Genomic DNA, 18,208 nt, shown 5'->3' with positions numbered 1-18,208 from the left:
TGCTTCGCTTGTATAAGCTCCTGAGTTCAATCCCCAGAATCTCTAAGTTTTGCAAAATACAGCTTTTTACCATATGTAAACTCTCTAGAAGAGCCAAAGATAACAAGCAAACCAATACAAGTACTCTACAGCAATAGTCAAAGTTGAATACAAATCATAAAAAATTAATCAATTATGATTATATTCATCATCTTCTTCATTCCATTTTTCAAAGTGAAGTTCCCATTGAATGCCTATTGCCATTCTCCTACACTGAGGGAAAACATATGGTAAGTAGGAAACAGATTTTTTATTCTCAGTGGGAACTGAAGGTGACTACCTGAGCAAAGTTTAATAAAAGAGCGAGACAAATAATATAGCAGAACTAAATGATTAAGATTGAGAGACAAGTTCAACCACTTTATGAACAAAAAGAGGATGGACATGGGCTTGGAGGGCAAGCACTTAATGAAATTTCAAAGCATGGAATGATGACAACATATCAACTCAACATAGATTGTCTGGTGAAGCATTAGCTAGCAATGCCCAAGAGGCAGTCTTAGCATGCATCCTTTGTGCCCTTCTGCTAAGTTCTGACACTGATGACCAAACAGAATGTAAGACAGCCCTCTAGTTAGCAAAACTTGATCAATATCCACACCATTCATTAGTAAAAGAAGGGGATTCTGATGATAAACCAGTCTCTGATGGAGAACTTTATGAGCATTCCACGGTTTGGAATGGGCATCTACTTGCATTCTCATCAGCCGTGAAAACCATAAAGTCCTTGCAGTCAAGCATGGTATAATGGTTATGCTTCCATCCTCTAAGATATCCCTAATAACACTGAAAAGTAGTAAATCTCTAGTAAAATATAAAGCTGCAATCACTTGTGCATAAAAAAATAGCAGCTCATAGGGGATGTAGCTCAGTGGTAGAGCGCATGCTTCGCATGTATGAGGCCCCGGTTTCAATCCCCGGCATCTCCAAATTTTACAAAATACAGCTTTTTACCATATGTAAACTCTCTAGTAGAGCCAAAGAAAACAAGCAAACCAATAAAAGTACTCTACAGCAATAGTCAAAGTTGAATACAAATCATAAAAAATTAATCAAATATGATTATATTCATCATCTTCTTCATTCCATTTTTCAAAGTTAAGTTCCCATTGAATGCTTATTGCCATTCTCCTACACTGAGGGAAAACTTATGGTAAGTAGGAAATAGATATTTTATTTTCAGTGGGAACTGAAGGCGACAACTCAAGCAAAGTTTAATAAAAGAGCGAGACAAATAATATAGCAAAACTAATTGATTAAGATTGAGAGACAAGTTCAAACACTTTGTGAACAAAAAGAGGATGGACATGGGCTTGGAGGGCAAGCACTTAATGATATTTCAAAGCATGGAATGATGACAACATATCAACTCTACATAGATTGTCTGGTGAAGCATTAGCTAGCAATGCCCAAGAGGCAGTCTTAGCATGCATCCTTTGTGCCCTTCTGCTAAGTTCTGACACTGATGACCAAACAGAATGTAAGGTAGCCCTCTAGTTAGCAAAACTTGATCAATATCCACACCATTCATTAGTAAAAGTAGGGGATTCTGATGATATACCAGTCTCTGATGGAGAACTTTATGAGCATTCCAGGGTTTGGAATGGGCATCTACTTAGATTCTCATCAGCCGTGAAAACCATAAAGTCCTTGCAGTCAAGCATGGTATAATGGTTATGCTTCCATCCTCTAAGATATCCCTAATAACACTGAAAAGTAGTAAATCTCTAGTAAAATATAAAGCTGCAATCACTTGTGCATAAAAAAATAGCAGCTCATTGGGGATGTAGCTCAGTGGTAGAGCGCATGCTTCGCATGTATGAGTCCCCGGTTTCAATCCCTGGCATCTCCAAGTTTTACAAAATACAGCTTTTTACCATATGTAAACTCTCTAGTAGAGCCAAAGAAAACAAGCAAACCAATAAAAGTACTCTACAGCAATAGTCAAAGTTGAATACAAATCATAAAAAATCAATCAAATATGATTATATTCATCATCTTCTTCATTCCATTTTTCAAAGTTAAGTTCCCATTGAATGCTTATTGCCATTCTCCTAAACTGAGGGAAAACTTATGGTAAGTAGGAAATAGATTTTTTATTTTCAGTGGGAACTGAAGGCGACAACTTAAGCAAAGTTTAATAAAAGAGAGAGACAAATAATATAGCAAAACTAATTGATTAAGATTGAGAGACAAGTTCAAACACTTTGTGAACAAAAAGAGGATGGACATGGGCTTGGAGGGCAAGTATTTAATGATATTTCAAAGCATGGAATGATGACAACATATCAACTCTACATAGATTGTCTGGTGAAGCATTAGCTAGCAGTGGCCAAGAGGCAGTCTTAGCATGCATCCTTTGTGCCCTTCTGCTAAGTTCTGACACTGATGACCAAACAGAATGTAAGACAGCCCTCTAGTTAGCAAAACTTGATCAATATCCACACCATTCTGTAGTAAAAGTAGGGGATTCTGATGATGAACCAGTCTCTGATGGAGAACTTTAAGAGCATTCCAATGTCCGGAATGGGCATCTACCTGCATTCTCTTCAGCCATGAAAACCATAAAGTCCTTGCAGTCAAGCATTGTATAAAGGTTATGCTTCCATCCTCTAAGATATCCCTAATAACACTGAAAAGTAGTAAATCTCTAGTGAAATGTAAAGCTGCAATAACTTGTGCATAAAAAAATAGCAGCTCATAGGGGATGTAGCTCAGTGGTAGAGCGCATGCTTCGCATGTATGAGGCCCCGGGTTCAATCCCCGGCATCTCCAAGTTTTACAAAATACAGCTTTTTACCATATGTAAACTCTCTAGTAGAGCCAAAGAAAACAAGCAAACCAATAAAAGTACTCTACAGCTATAGTCAAAGTTGAATACAAATCATAAACAATCAATCAAATATGATTATATTCATCATCTTCTTCATTATAGTTTTCAAAGTTAAGTACCTATTGAATGCCTATTGCCATTCTCCTATACTGAGGGAAAACATATGGTAAGTAGGAAATAGATTTTTTATTCTCAGTGGGAACTGAAGGCGACTACCTGAGCAAAGTTTAATAAAAGAGCGAGACAAATAATATAGCAAAACTAATTGTTTAAGATTGAAAGACAAGTTCAAACACTTTGTGAACAAAAAGAGGATGGACATGGGCTTGGAGGGCAAGCACTTAATGACATTTCAAAGCATGGAATGATGACAACATATCAACTCTACATAGATTGTCTGGTGAAGCATTAGCTAGCAATGCCCAAGAGGCAGTCTTAGCATGCATCCTTTGTGCCCTTCTGCTAAGTTCTGACACTGATGACCAAACAGAATGTAAGACAGCCCTCTAGTTAGCAAAACTTGATCAATATCCACACCATTCATTAGTAAAAGAAGGGGATTCTGATGATAAACCAGTCTCTGATGGAGAACTTTATGAGCATTCCACGGTTTGGAATGGGCATCTACTTGCATTCTCATCAGCCGTGAAAACCATAAAGTCCTTGCAGTCAAGCATGGTATAATGGTTATGCTTCCATCCTCTAAGATATCCCTAATAACACTGAAAAGTAGTAAATCTCTAGTGAAATGTAAAGCTGCAATAACTTGTGCATAAAAAAATAGCAGCTCATAGGGGATGTAGCTCAGTGGTAGAGCACATGCTTCGCATGTATGAGGCCCCTGGTTCAATCCCCGGCATCTCCAAGTTTTACAAAATACAGCTTTTTACCATATGTAAACTCTCTAGTAGAGCCAAAGAAAATAAGCAAACCAATAAAGGTACTCTACAGCTATAGTCAAAGTTGAATACAAATCGTAAACAATCAATCAAATATGATTATATTCATCATCTTCTTCATTATAGTTTTCAAAGTTAAGTACCTATTGAATGCCTATTGCCATTCTCCTACACTGAGGGAAAACATATGGTAAGTAGGAAATAGATTTTTTATTCTCAGTGGGAACTGAAGGCGACTACCTGAGCAAAGTTTAATAAAAGAGCGAGACAAATAATATAGCAAAACTAATTGTTTAAGATTGAAAGACAAGTTCAAACACTTTGTGAACAAAAAGAGGATGGACATGGGCTTGGAGGGCAAGCACTTAATGACATTTCAAAGCATGGAATGATGACAACATATGAACTCTACTTAGATTGTCTGGTGAAGCATTAGCTAGCAATGCCCAAGAGGCAGTCATAGCATGCATCCTTTGTGCCCTTCTACTAAGTTCTGACACTGATGACCAAACAGAATATAAGACAGCCCTCTAGTTAGCAAAACTTGATCAATATCCACACCATTCATTAGTAAAAGTAGGGGATTCTGATGATAAACCAGTCTCTGATGGAGAACTTTAAGAGCATTACAATGTTTGGAGTGGGCTTTTACTTGCATTCTCATCACCCATGAAAACCATAAATTCCTTGCAGTCAAGCATGGTATAATGGTCATGCTTCCATCCTCTAAGATATCCCTAATAACACTGAAAAGTAGTAAATCTCTAGTGAAATGTAAAGCTGCAATCACTTGTGCATAAAAAAATAGCAGCTCATAGGGGATGTAGCTCAGTGGTAGAGCGCATGCTTCGCATGTATGAGGCCCCGGTTTCAATCCCCGGCATCTCCAAGTTTTATGAAATACAGCTTTTTACCATATGTAAACTCTCTAGTAGAGCCAAAGAATACAAGCAAACCAATAAAAGTACTCTACAGCAATAGTCAAAGTTGAATACAAATCATAAAAAATCAATCAAATATGATTATATTCATCATCTTCATTCCATTTTTCAAAGTTAAGTTCCCATTGAATGCTTATTGCCATTCTCCTACACTGAGGGAAAACTTATGGTAAGTAGGAAATAGATTTTTTATTTTCAGTGGGAACTGAAGGCGACAACTCAAGCAAAGTTTAATAAAAGAGCGAGACAAATAATATAGCAAAACTAATTGATTAAGATTGAGAGACAAGTTCAAACACTTTGTGAAGAAAAAGAGGATGGACATGGGCTTGGAGGGCAAGCACTTAATGATATTTCAAAGAATGGAATGATGACAACATATCAACTCTACATAGATTGTCTGGTGAAGCATTAGCTAGCAGTGGCCAAGAGGCAGTCTTAGCTTGCATCCTTTGTGCCCTTCTGCTAAGTTCTGACACTGATGACCAAACAGAATGTAAGACAGCCCTCTAGTTAGCAAAACTTGATCAATATCCACACCATTCTGTAGTAAAAGTAGGGGATTCTGATGATGAACCAGTCTCTGATGGAGAACTTTAAGAGCATTCCAATGTCCGGAATGGGCATCTACTTGCATTCTCATCAGCCATGAAAACCATAAAGTCCTTGAAGTCAAGCATGGTATAATGGTTATCCTTCCATCATCTAAGATATCCCTAATAACACTGAAAAGTAGTAAATCTCTAGTAAAATATAAAGCTGCAATCACTTGTGCATAAAAAAATAGCAGATCATAGGGGATGTAGCTCAGTGGTAGAGCGCATGCTTCGCATGTATGAGGCCCCGGTTTCAATCCCCGGCATCTCCAAATTTTACAAAATACAGCTTTTTACCATATGTAAACTCTCTAGTAGAGCCAAAGAAAACAAGCAAACCAATAAAAGTACTCTACAGCAATAGTCAAAGTTGAATACAAATCATAAAAAATCAATCAAATATGATTATATTCATCATCTTCTTCATTCCATTTTTCAAAGTTAAGTTCCCATTGAATGCTTATTGCCATTCTCCTACACTGAGGGAAAACTTATGGTAAGTAGGAAATAGATTTTTTATTTTCAGTGGGAACTGAAGGCGACAACTCAAGCAAAGTTTAATAAAAGAGCGAGACAAATAATATAGCAAAACTAATTGATTAAGATTGAGAGACAAGTTCAAACACTTTGTGAACAAAAAGAGGATGGACATGGGCTTGGAGGGCAAGCACTTAATGAAATTTCAAAGCATGGAATGATGACAACATATCAACTCTACATAGATTGTCTGGTGAAGCATTAGCTAGCAATGCCCAAGAGGCAGTCTTAGCATGCATCCTTTGTGCCCTTCTGCTAAGTTCTGACACTGATGACCAAACAGAATGTAAGATAGCCCTCTAGTTAGCAAAACTTGATCAATATCCACACCATTCATTAGTAAAAGAAGGGGATTCTGATGATATACCAGTCTCTGATGGAGAACTTTATGAGCATTCCAGGGTTTGGAATGGGCATCTACTTAGATTCTCATCAGCCGTGAAAACCATAAAGTCCTTGCAGTCAAGCATGGTATAATGGTTATGCTTCCATCCTCTAAGATATCCCTAATAACACTGAAAAGTAGTAAATCTCTAGTAAAATATAAAGCTGCAATCACTTGTGCATAAAAAAATAGCAGCTCATTGGGGATGTAGCTCAGTGGTAGAGCGCATGCTTCGCATGTATGAGTCCCCGGTTTCAATCCCGGGCATCTCCAAGTTTTACAAAATACAGCTTTTTACCATATGTAAACTCTCTAGTAGAGCCAAAGAAAACAAGCAAACCAATAAAAGTACTCTACAGCAATAGTCAAAGTTGAATACAAATAATAAAAAATCAATCAAATATGATTATATTCATCATCTTCTTCATTCCATTTTTCAAAGTTAAGTTCCCATTGAATGCCTATTGCCATTCTCCTACACTGAGGGAAAACTTATGGTAAGTAGGAAATAGATTTTTTATTTTCAGTGGGAACTGAAGGCGACAACTTAAGCAAAGTTTAATAAAAGAGCGAGACAAATAATATAGCAAAACTAATTGATTAAGATTGAGAGACAAGTTCAAACACTTTGTGAACAAAAAGAGGATGGACATGGGCTTGTAGGGCAAGTATTTAATGATATTTCAAAGCATGGAATGATGACAACATGTCAACTCTACATAGATTGTCTGGTGAAGCATTAGCTAGCAGTGGCCAAGAGGCAGTCTTAGCATGCATCCTTTGTGCCCTTCTGCTAAGTTCTGACACTGATGACCAAACAGAATGTAAGACAGCCCTCTAGTTAGCAAAACTTGATCAATATCCACACCATTCTGTAGTAAAAGTAGGGGATTCTGATGATGAACCAGTCTCTGATGGAGAACTTTAAGAGCATTCCAATGTCCGGAATGGGCATCTACCTGCATTCTCTTCAGCCATGAAAACCATAAAGTCCTTGCAGTCAAGCATTGTATAAAGGTTATGCTTCCATCCTCTAAGATATCCCTAGTAACACTGAAAAGTAGTAAATCTCAAGTGAAATGTAAAGCTGCAATCACTTGTGCAGAAAAAAATAGCAGCTCATAGGGGATGTAGCTCAGTGGTAGAGCGCATGCTTCGCATGTATGAGGCCCCGGTTTCAATCCCCGGCATCTCCAAGTTTTACGAAATACAGCTTTTTACCATATGTAAACTCTCTAGTAGAGCCAAAGAATACAAGCAAACCAATAAAAGTACTCTACAGCAATAGTCAAAGTTGAATACAAATCATAAAAAATCAATCAAATATGATTATATTCATCATCTTCTTCATTCCATTTTTCAAAGTTAAGTTCCCATTGAATGCTTATTGCCATTCTCCTACACTGAGGGAAAACTTATTGTAAGTAGGAAATAGATTTTTTATTTTCAGTGGGAACTGAAGGCGACAACTCAAGCAAAGTTTAATAAAAGAGCGAGACAAATAATATAGCAAAACTAATTGATTAAGATTGAGAGACAAGTTCAAACACTTTGTGAAGAAAAAGAGGATGGACATGGGCTTGGAGGGCAAGCACTTAATGATATTTCAAAGCATGGAATGATGACAACATATCAACTCTACATAGATTGTCTGGTTAAGCATTAGCTAGCAGTGGCCAAGAGGCAGTCTTAGCATGCATCCTTTGTGCCCTTCTGCTAAGTTCTGACACTGATGACCAAACAGAATGTAAGACAGCCCTCTAGTTAGCAAAACTTGATCAATATCCACACCATTCTGTAGTAAAAGTAGGGGATTCTGATGATGAACCAGTCTCTGATGGAGAACTTTAAGAGCATTCCAATGTCCGGAATGGGCATCTACTTGCATTCTCATCAGCCATGAAAACCATAAAGTCCTTGAAGTCAAGCATGGTATAATGGTTATCCTTCCATCATCTAAGATATCCCTAATAACACTGAAAAGTAGTAAATCTCTAGTGAATCGTAAAGCTGCAATCACTTATGCCTCAGAAAATAGCAGCTCATATGGGATGTAGCTCGGTGGTAGAGCGCATGCTTCGCTTGTATAAGCTCCTGAGTTCAATCCCCAGAATCTCTAAGTTTTGCAAAATACAGCTTTTTACCATATGTAAACTCTCTAGAAAAGCCAAAGATAACAAGCAAACCAATACAAGTACTCTACAGCAATAGTCAAAGTTGAATGCAAATCATAAAAAATTAATCAAATATGATTATATTCATCATCTTCTTCATTCCATTTTTCAAAGTGAAGTTCCCATTGAATGCCTATTGCCATTCTCCTACACTGAGGGAAAACATAAGGTAAGTAGGAAACAGATTTTTTATTCTCAGTGGGAACTGAAGGCGACTACCTGAGCAAAGTTTAATAAAAGAGCGAGACAAATAATATAGCAGAACTAAATGATTAAGATTGAGAGACAAGTTCAACCACTTTATGAACAAAAAGAGAGTGGACATGGGCTTGGAGGGCAAGCACTTACTGAAATTTCAAAGCATGGAATGATGACAACATATCAACTCAACATAGATTGTCTGGTGAAGCATTAGCTAGCAATGCCCAAGAGGCAGTCTTAGCATGCATCCTTTGTGCCCTTCTGCTAAGTTCTGACACTGATGACCAAACAGAATGTAAGACAGCCCTCTAGTTAGCAAAACTTGATCAATATCCACACCATTCATTAGTAAAAGAAGGGGATTCTGATGATAAACCAGTCTCTGATGGAGAACTTTATGAGCATTCCACGGTTTGGAATGGGCATCTACTTGCATTCTCATCAGCCGTGAAAACCATAAAGTCCTTGCAGTCAAGCATGGTATAATGGTTATGCTTCCATCCTCTAAGATATCCCTAATAACACTGAAAAGTAGTAAATCTCTAGTGAAATGTAAAGCTGCAATAACTTGTGCATAAAAAAATAGCAGCTCATAGGGGATGTAGCTCAGTGGTAGAGCGCATGCTTCGCAAGTATGAGGCCCCGGGTTCAATCCCCGGCATCTCCAAGTTTTACAAAATACAGCTTTTTACCATATGTAAACTCTCTAGTAGAGCCAAAGAAAACAAGCAAACCAATAAAAGTACTCTACAGCTATAGTCAAAGTTGAATACAAATCATAAACAATCAATCAAATCTGATTATATTCATCATCTTCTTCATTATAGTTTTCAAAGTTAAGTACCTATTGAATGCCTATTGCCATTCTCCTACACTGAGGGAAAACATATGGTAAGTAGGAAATAGATTTTTTATTCTCAGTGGGAACTGAAGGCGACTACCTGAGCAAAGTTTAATAAAAGAGCGAGACAAATAATATAGCAAAACTAATTGTTTAAGATTGAAAGACAAGTTCAAACACTTTGTGAACAAAAAGAGGATGGACATGGGCTTGGAGGGCAAGCACTTAATGACATTTCAAAGCATGGAATGATGACAACATATGAACTCTACTTAGATTGTCTGGTGAAGCATTAGCTAGCAATGCCCAAGAGGCAGTCATAGCATGCATCCTTTGTGCCCTTCTACTAAGTTCTGACACTGATGACCAAACAGAATATAAGACAGCCCTCTAGTTAGCAAAACTTGATCAATATCCACACCATTCATTAGTAAAAGTAGGGGATTCTGATGATAAACCAGTCTCTGATGGAGAACTTTAAGAGCATTACAATGTTTGGAGTGGGCTTTTACTTGCATTCTCATCACCCATGAAAACCATAAATTCCTTGCAGTCAAGCATGGTATAATGGTCATGCTTCCATCCTCTAAGATATCCCTAATAACACTGAAAAGTAGTAAATCTCTAGTGAAATGTAAAGCTGCAATCACTTGTGCATAAAAAAATAGCAGCTCATAGGGGATGTAGCTCAGTGGTAGAGCGCATGCTTCGCATGTATGAGGCCCCGGTTTCAATCCCCGGCATCTCCAAGTTTTACGAAATACAGCTTTTTACCATATGTAAACTCTCTAGTAGAGCCAAAGAATACAAGCAAACCAATAAAAGTACTCTACAGCAATAGTCAAAGTTGAATACAAATCATAAAAAATCAATCAAATATGATTATATTCATCATCTTCTTCATTCCATTTTTCAAAGTTAAGTTCCCATTGAATGCTTATTGCCATTCTCCTACACTGAGGGAAAACTTATGGTAAGTAGGAAATAGATTTTTTTATTTTCAGTGGGAACTGAAGGCGACAACTCAAGCAAAGTTTAATAAAAGAGCGAGACAAATAATATAGCAAAACTAATTGATTAAGATTGAGAGACAAGTTCAAACACTTTGTGAAGAAAAAGAGGATGGACATGGGCTTGGAGGGCAAGCACTTAATGATATTTCAAAGCATGGAATGATGACAACATATCAACTCTACATAGATTGTCTGGTGAAGCATTAGCTAGCAGTGGCCAAGAGGCAGTCTTAGCTTGCATCCTTTGTGCCCTTCTGCTAAGTTCTGACACTGATGACCAAACAGAATGTAAGACAGCCCTCTAGTTAGCAAAACTTGATCAATATCCACACCATTCTGTAGTAAAAGTAGGGGATTCTGATGATGAACCAGTCTCTGATGGAGAACTTTAAGAGCATTCCAATGTCCGGAATGGGCATCTACTTGCATTCTCATCAGCCATGAAAACCATAAAGTCCTTGAAGTCAAGCATGGTATAATGGTTATCCTTCCATCATCTAAGATATCCCTAATAACACTGAAAAGTAGTAAATCTCTAGTAAAATATAAAGCTGCAATCACTTGTGCATAAAAAAATAGCAGATCATAGGGGATGTAGCTCAGTGGTAGAGCGCATGCTTCGCATGTATGAGGCCCCGGTTTCAATCCCCGGCATCTCCAAATTTTACAAAATACAGCTTTTTACCATATGTAAACTCTCTAGTAGAGCCAAAGAAAACAAGCAAACCAATAAAAGTACTCTACAGCAATAGTCAAAGTTGAATACAAATCATAAAAAATCAATCAAATATGATTATATTCATCATCTTCTTCATTCCATTTTTCAAAGTTAAGTTCCCATTGAATGCTTATTGCCATTCTCCTACACTGAGGGAAAACTTATGGTAAGTAGGAAATAGATTTTTTATTTTCAGTGGGAACTGAAGGCGACAACTCAAGCAAAGTTTAATAAAAGAGCGAGACAAATAATATAGCAAAACTAATTGATTAAGATTGAGAGACAAGTTCAAACACTTTGTGAACAAAAAGAGGATGGACATGGGCTTGGAGGGCAAGCACTTAATGAAATTTCAAAGCATGGAATGATGACAACATATCAACTCTACATAGATTGTCTGGTGAAGCATTAGCTAGCAATGCCCAAGAGGCAGTCTTAGCATGCATCCTTTGTGCCCTTCTGCTAAGTTCTGACACTGATGACCAAACAGAATGTAAGATAGCCCTCTAGTTAGCAAAACTTGATCAATATCCACACCATTCATTAGTAAAAGAAGGGGATTCTGATGATATACCAGTCTCTGATGGAGAACTTTATGAGCATTCCAGGGTTTGGAATGGGCATCTACTTAGATTCTCATCAGCCGTGAAAACCATAAAGTCCTTGCAGTCAAGCATGGTATAATGGTTATGCTTCCATCCTCTAAGATATCCCTAATAACACTGAAAAGTAGTAAATCTCTAGTAAAATATAAAGCTGCAATCACTTGTGCATAAAAAAATAGCAGCTCATTGGGGATGTAGCTCAGTGGTAGAGCGCATGCTTCGCATGTATGAGTCCCCGGTTTCAATCCCGGGCATCTCCAAGTTTTACAAAATACAGCTTTTTACCATATGTAAACTCTCTAGTAGAGCCAAAGAAAACAAGCAAACCAATAAAAGTACTCTACAGCAATAGTCAAAGTTGAATACAAATAATAAAAAATCAATCAAATATGATTATATTCATCATCTTCTTCATTCCATTTTTCAAAGTTAAGTTCCCATTGAATGCCTATTGCCATTCTCCTACACTGAGGGAAAACTTATGGTAAGTAGGAAATAGATTTTTTATTTTCAGTGGGAACTGAAGGCGACAACTTAAGCAAAGTTTAATAAAAGAGCGAGACAAATAATATAGCAAAACTAATTGATTAAGATTGAGAGACAAGTTCAAACACTTTGTGAACAAAAAGAGGATGGACATGGGCTTGTAGGGCAAGTATTTAATGATATTTCAAAGCATGGAATGATGACAACATATCAACTCTACATAGATTGTCTGGTGAAGCATTAGCTAGCAGTGGCCAAGAGGCAGTCTTAGCATGCATCCTTTGTGCCCTTCTGCTAAGTTCTGACACTGATGACCAAACAGAATGTAAGACAGCCCTCTAGTTAGCAAAACTTGATCAATATCCACACCATTCTGTAGTAAAAGTAGGGGATTCTGATGATGAACCAGTCTCTGATGGAGAACTTTAAGAGCATTCCAATGTCCGGAATGGGCATCTACCTGCATTCTCTTCAGCCATGAAAACCATAAAGTCCTTGCAGTCAAGCATTGTATAAAGGTTATGCTTCCATCCTCTAAGATATCCCTAATAACACTGAAAAGTAGTAAATCTCAAGTGAAATGTAAAGCTGCAATCACTTGTGCAGAAAAAAATAGCAGCTCATAGGGGATGTAGCTCAGTGGTAGAGCGCATACTTCGCATGTATGAGGCCCCGGTTTCAATCCCCGGCATCTCCAAGTTTTACGAAATACAGCTTTTTACCATATGTAAACTCTCTAGTAGAGCCAAAGAATACAAGCAAACCAATAAAAGTACTCTACAGCAATAGTCAAAGTTGAATACAAATCATAAAAAATCAATCAAATATGATTATATTCATCATCTTCTTCATTCCATTTTTCAAAGTTAAGTTCCCATTGAATGCTTATTGCCATTCTCCTACACTGAGGGAAAACTTATTGTAAGTAGGAAATAGATTTTTTATTTTCAGTGGGAACTGAAGGCGACAACTCAAGCAAAGTTTAATAAAAGAGCGAGACAAATAATATAGCAAAACTAATTGATTAAGATTGAGAGACAAGTTCAAACACTTTGTGAAGAAAAAGAGGATGGACATGGGCTTGGAGGGCAAGCACTTAATGATATTTCAAAGCATGGAATGATGACAACATATCAACTCTACATAGATTGTCTGGTTAAGCATTAGCTAGCAGTGGCCAAGAGGCAGTCTTAGCATGCATCCTTTGTGCCCTTCTGCTAAGTTCTGACACTGATGACCAAACAGAATGTAAGACAGCCCTCTAGTTAGCAAAACTTGATCAATATCCACACCATTCTGTAGTAAAAGTAGGGGATTCTGATGATGAACCAGTCTCTGATGGAGAACTTTAAGAGCATTCCAATGTCCGGAATGGGCATCTACTTGCATTCTCATCAGCCATGAAAACCATAAAGTCCTTGAAGTCAAGCATGGTATAATGGTTATCCTTCCATCATCTAAGATATCCCTAATAACACTGAAAAGTAGTAAATCTCTAGTGAATCGTAAAGCTGCAATCACTTATGCCTCAGAAAATAGCAGCTCATATGGGATGTAGCTCGGTGGTAGAGCGCATGCTTCGCTTGTATAAGCTCCTGAGTTCAATCCCCAGAATCTCTAAGTTTTGCAAAATACAGCTTTTTACCATATGTAAACTCTCTAGAAGAGCCAAAGATAACAAGCAAACCAATACAAGTACTCTACAGCAATAGTCAAAGTTGAATGCAAATCATAAAAAATTAATCAAATATGATTATATTCATCATCTTCTTCATTCCATTTTTCAAAGTGAAGTTCCCATTGAATGCCTATTGCCATTCTCCTACACTGAGGGAAAACATAAGGTAAGTAGGAAACAGATTTTTTATTCTCAGTGGGAACTGAAGGCGACTACCTGAGCAAAGTTTAATAAAAGAGCGAGACAAATAATATAGCAGAACTAAATGATTAAGATTGAGAGACAAGTTCAACCACTTTATGAACAAAAAGAGAGTGGACATGGGCTTGGAGGGCAAGCACTTAATGAAATTTCAAAGCATGGAATGATGACAACATATCAACTCAACATAGATTGTCTGGTGAAGCATTAGCTAGAAATGCCCAAGAGGCAGTCTTAGCATGCATCCTTTGTGCCCTTCTGCTAAGTTCTGACACTGATGACCAAACAGAATGTAAGACAGCCCTCTAGTTAGCAAAACTTGATCAATATCCACACCATTCATTAGTAAAAGAAGGGGATTCTGATGATAAACCAGTCTCTGATGGAGAACTTTATGAGCATTCCACGGTTTGGAATGGGCATCTACTTGCATTCTCATCAGCCGTGAAAACCATAAAGTCCTTGCAGTCAAGCATGGTATAATGGTTATGCTTCCATCCTCTAAGATATCCCTAATAACACTGAAAAGTAGTAAATCTCTAGTGAAATGTAAAGCTGCAATAACTTGTGCATAAAAAAATAGCAGCTCATAGGGGATGTAGCTCAGTGGTAGAGCGCATGCTTCGCAAGTATGAGGCCCTGGGTTCAATCCCCGGCATCTCCAAGTTTTACAAAATACAGCTTTTTACCATATGTAAACTCTCTAGTAGAGCCAAAGAAAACAAGCAAACCAATAAAAGTACTCTACAGCTATAGTCAAAGTTGAATACAAATCATAAACAATCAATCAAATCTGATTATATTCATCATCTTCTTCATTATAGTTTTCAAAGTTAAGTACCTATTGAATGCCTATTGCCATTCTCCTACACTGAGGGAAAACATATGGTAAGTAGGAAATAGATTTTTTATTCTCAGTGGGAACTGAAGGCGACTACCTGAGCAAAGTTTAATAAAAGAGCGAGACAAATAATATAGCAAAACTAATTGTTTAAGATTGAAAGACAAGTTCAAACACTTTGTGAACAAAAAGAGGATGGACATGGGCTTGGAGGGCAAGCACTTAATGACATTTCAAAGCATGGAATGATGACAACATATGAACTCTACTTAGATTGTCTGGTGAAGCATTAGCTAGCAATGCCCAAGAGGCAGTCATAGCATGCATCCTTTGTGCCCTTCTACTAAGTTCTGACACTGATGACCAAACAGAATATAAGACAGCCCTCTAGTTAGCAAAACTTGATCAATATCCACACCATTCATTAGTAAAAGTAGGGGATTCTGATGATAAACCAGTCTCTGATGGAGAACTTTAAGAGCATTACAATGTTTGGAGTGGGCTTTTACTTGCATTCTCATCACCCATGAAAACCATAAATTCCTTGCAGTCAAGCATGGTATAATGGTCATGCTTCCATCCTCTAAGATATCCCTAATAACACTGAAAAGTAGTAAATCTCTAGTGAAATGTAAAGCTGCAATCACTTGTGCATAAAAAAATAGCAGCTCATAGGGGATGTAGCTCAGTGGTAGAGCGCATGCTTCGCATGTATGAGGCCCCGGTTTCAATCCCCGGCATCTCCAAGTTTTACGAAATACAGCTTTTTACCATATGTAAACTCTCTAGTAGAGCCAAAGAATACAAGCAAACCAATAAAAGTACTCTACAGCAATAGTCAAAGTTGAATACAAATCATAAAAAATCAATCAAATATGATTATATTCATCATCTTCTTCATTCCATTTTTCAAAGTTAAGTTCCCATTGAATGCTTATTGCCATTCTCCTACACTGAGGGAAAACTTATGGTAAGTAGGAAATAGATTTTTTTATTTTCAGTGGGAACTGAAGGCGACAACTCAAGCAAAGTTTAATAAAAGAGCGAGACAAATAATATAGCAAAACTAATTGATTAAGATTGAGAGACAAGTTCAAACACTTTGTGAAGAAAAAGAGAATGGACATGGGCTTGGAGGGCAAGCACTTAATGATATTTCAAAGCATGGAATGATGACAACATATCAACTCTACATAGATTGTCTGGTGAAGCATTAGCTAGCAGTGGCCAAGAGGCAGTCTTAGCTTGCATCCTTTGTGCCCTTCTGCTAAGTTCTGACACTGATGACCAAACAGAATGTAAGACAGCCCTCTAGTTAGCAAAACTTGATCAATATACACACCATTCTGTAGTAAAAGTAGGAGATTCTGATGATGAACCAGTCTCTGATGGAGAACTTTAAGAGCATTCCAATGTCCGGAATGGGCATCTACTTGCATTCTCATCAGCCATGAAAACCATAAAGTCCTTGAAGTCAAGCATGGTATAATGGTTATCCTTCCATCATCTAAGATATCACTAATAACACTGAAAAGTAGTAAATCTCTAGTGAAATGTAAAGCTGCAATAACTTGTGCATAAAAAAATAGCAGCTCATAGGGGATGTAGCTCAGTGGTAGAGCGCATGCTTCTCATGTATGAGGCCCCGGCATCTCCAAGTTTTACAAAATACAGCTTTTTACCATATGTAAACTCTCTAGTAGAGCCAAAGAAAACAAGCAAACCAATAAAAGTACTCTACAGCTATAGTCAAAGTTGAATACAAATCATAAACAATCAATCAAATATGATTATATTCATCATCTTCTTCATTATAGTTTTCAAAGTTAAGTACCTATTGAATGCCTATTGCCATTCTCCTACACTGAGGGAAAACATATGGTAAGTAGGAAATAGATTTTTTATTCTCAGTGGGAACTGAAGGCGACTACCTGAGCAAAGTTTAATAAAAGAGCGAGACAAATAATATAGCAAAACTAATTGTTTAAGATTGAAAGACAAGTTCAAACACTTTGTGAACAAAAAGAGGATGGACATGGGCTTGGAGGGCAAGCACTTAATGACATTTCAAAGCATGGAATGATGACAACATATGAACTCTACTTAGATTGTCTGGTGAAGCATTAGCTAGCAATGCCCAAGAGGCAGTCATAGCATGCATCCTTTGTGCCCTTCTACTAAGTTCTGACACTGATGACCAAACAGAATATAAGACAGCCCTCTAGTTAGCAAAACTTGATCAATATCCACACCATTCATTAGTAAAAGTAGGGGATTCTGATGATAAACCAGTCTCTGATGGAGAACTTTAAGAGCATTACAATGTTTGGAGTGGGCTTTTACTTGCATTCTCATCACCCATGAAAACCATAAATTCCTTGCAGTCAAGCATGGTATAATGGTCATGCTTCCATCCTCTAAGATATCCCTAATAACACTGAAAAGTAGTAAATCTCTAGTGAAATGTAAAGCTGCAATCACTTGTGCATAAAAAAATAGCAGCTCATAGGGGATGTAGCTCAGTGGTAGAGCGCATGCTTCGCATGTATGAGGCCCCGGTTTCAATCCCCGGCATCTCCAAGTTTTACGAAATACAGCTTTTTACCATATGTAAACTCTCTAGTAGAGCCAAAGAATACAAGCAAACCAATAAAAGTACTCTACAGCAATAGTCAAAGTTGAATACAAATCATAAAAAATCAATCAAATATGATTATATTCATCATCTTCTTCATTCCATTTTTCAAAGTTAAGTTCCCATTGAATGCTTATTGCCATTCTCCTACACTGAGGGAAAACTTATGGTAAGTAGGAAATAGATTTTTTATTTTCAGTGGGAACTGAAGGCGACTACCTGAGCAAAGTTTAATAAAAGAGCGAGACAAATAATATAGCAGAACTAAATGATTAAGATTGAGAGACAAGTTCAACCACTTTATGAACAAAAAGAGGATGGACATGGGCTTGGAGGGCAAGCACTTAATGAAATTTCAAAGCATGGAATGATGACAACATATCAACTCAACATAGATTGTCTGGTGAAGCATTAGCTAGCAATGCCCAAGAGGCAGTCTTAGCATGCATCCTTTGTGCCCTTCTGCTAAGTTCTGACACTGATGACCAAACAGAATGTAAGACAGCCCTCTAGTTAGCAAAACTTGATCAATATCCACACCATTCATTAGTAAAAGAAGGGGATTCTGATGATAAACCAGTCTCT

The 18,208-nt window shown here is 37.4% G+C and overlaps 16 non-coding genes across 16 annotated transcripts; all 16 read left to right on the top strand.

The window, feature by feature from the left end:
- Window positions 1-896: 896 nt before the first annotated feature.
- TRNAA-CGC (transfer RNA alanine (anticodon CGC)) lies at window positions 897-968 on the top strand. The gene has a single exon. It is a non-coding gene; the product is annotated as a tRNA-Ala (tRNA).
- Window positions 969-1,819: 851 nt separating this feature from the next.
- On the top strand, window positions 1,820-1,891 carry TRNAA-CGC (transfer RNA alanine (anticodon CGC)). The gene has a single exon. It is a non-coding gene; the product is annotated as a tRNA-Ala (tRNA).
- An 851-nt stretch (window positions 1,892-2,742) lies between these two features.
- On the top strand, window positions 2,743-2,814 carry TRNAA-CGC (transfer RNA alanine (anticodon CGC)). The gene has a single exon. It is a non-coding gene; the product is annotated as a tRNA-Ala (tRNA).
- An 851-nt stretch (window positions 2,815-3,665) lies between these two features.
- On the top strand, window positions 3,666-3,737 carry TRNAA-CGC (transfer RNA alanine (anticodon CGC)). The gene has a single exon. It is a non-coding gene; the product is annotated as a tRNA-Ala (tRNA).
- An 851-nt stretch (window positions 3,738-4,588) lies between these two features.
- TRNAA-CGC (transfer RNA alanine (anticodon CGC)) lies at window positions 4,589-4,660 on the top strand. The gene has a single exon. It is a non-coding gene; the product is annotated as a tRNA-Ala (tRNA).
- Window positions 4,661-5,508: 848 nt separating this feature from the next.
- Window positions 5,509-5,580, top strand: TRNAA-CGC (transfer RNA alanine (anticodon CGC)). Its single transcript has one exon. It is a non-coding gene; the product is annotated as a tRNA-Ala (tRNA).
- Window positions 5,581-6,431: 851 nt separating this feature from the next.
- On the top strand, window positions 6,432-6,503 carry TRNAA-CGC (transfer RNA alanine (anticodon CGC)). The gene has a single exon. It is a non-coding gene; the product is annotated as a tRNA-Ala (tRNA).
- Window positions 6,504-7,354: 851 nt separating this feature from the next.
- Window positions 7,355-7,426, top strand: TRNAA-CGC (transfer RNA alanine (anticodon CGC)). Its single transcript has one exon. It is a non-coding gene; the product is annotated as a tRNA-Ala (tRNA).
- A 1,774-nt stretch (window positions 7,427-9,200) lies between these two features.
- TRNAA-CGC (transfer RNA alanine (anticodon CGC)) lies at window positions 9,201-9,272 on the top strand. Its single transcript has one exon. It is a non-coding gene; the product is annotated as a tRNA-Ala (tRNA).
- An 851-nt stretch (window positions 9,273-10,123) lies between these two features.
- On the top strand, window positions 10,124-10,195 carry TRNAA-CGC (transfer RNA alanine (anticodon CGC)). Its single transcript has one exon. It is a non-coding gene; the product is annotated as a tRNA-Ala (tRNA).
- An 852-nt stretch (window positions 10,196-11,047) lies between these two features.
- Window positions 11,048-11,119, top strand: TRNAA-CGC (transfer RNA alanine (anticodon CGC)). Its single transcript has one exon. It is a non-coding gene; the product is annotated as a tRNA-Ala (tRNA).
- An 851-nt stretch (window positions 11,120-11,970) lies between these two features.
- Window positions 11,971-12,042, top strand: TRNAA-CGC (transfer RNA alanine (anticodon CGC)). Its single transcript has one exon. It is a non-coding gene; the product is annotated as a tRNA-Ala (tRNA).
- An 851-nt stretch (window positions 12,043-12,893) lies between these two features.
- TRNAA-CGC (transfer RNA alanine (anticodon CGC)) lies at window positions 12,894-12,965 on the top strand. The gene has a single exon. It is a non-coding gene; the product is annotated as a tRNA-Ala (tRNA).
- A 1,774-nt stretch (window positions 12,966-14,739) lies between these two features.
- TRNAA-CGC (transfer RNA alanine (anticodon CGC)) lies at window positions 14,740-14,811 on the top strand. Its single transcript has one exon. It is a non-coding gene; the product is annotated as a tRNA-Ala (tRNA).
- Window positions 14,812-15,662: 851 nt separating this feature from the next.
- Window positions 15,663-15,734, top strand: TRNAA-CGC (transfer RNA alanine (anticodon CGC)). Its single transcript has one exon. It is a non-coding gene; the product is annotated as a tRNA-Ala (tRNA).
- A 1,762-nt stretch (window positions 15,735-17,496) lies between these two features.
- Window positions 17,497-17,568, top strand: TRNAA-CGC (transfer RNA alanine (anticodon CGC)). Its single transcript has one exon. It is a non-coding gene; the product is annotated as a tRNA-Ala (tRNA).
- Window positions 17,569-18,208: the final 640 nt, after the last annotated feature.

This window comes from Taudactylus pleione, unplaced genomic scaffold (assembly GCF_031769625.1).
Source record: "Taudactylus pleione unplaced genomic scaffold, aTauple2 ptg000070l, whole genome shotgun sequence".
Classification (NCBI taxonomy): Eukaryota; Metazoa; Chordata; class Amphibia; order Anura; family Myobatrachidae; genus Taudactylus; species Taudactylus pleione.
Note: the sequence above shows the minus strand (reverse complement) of the source record. Positions and strands in the feature narration are given on the sequence as shown.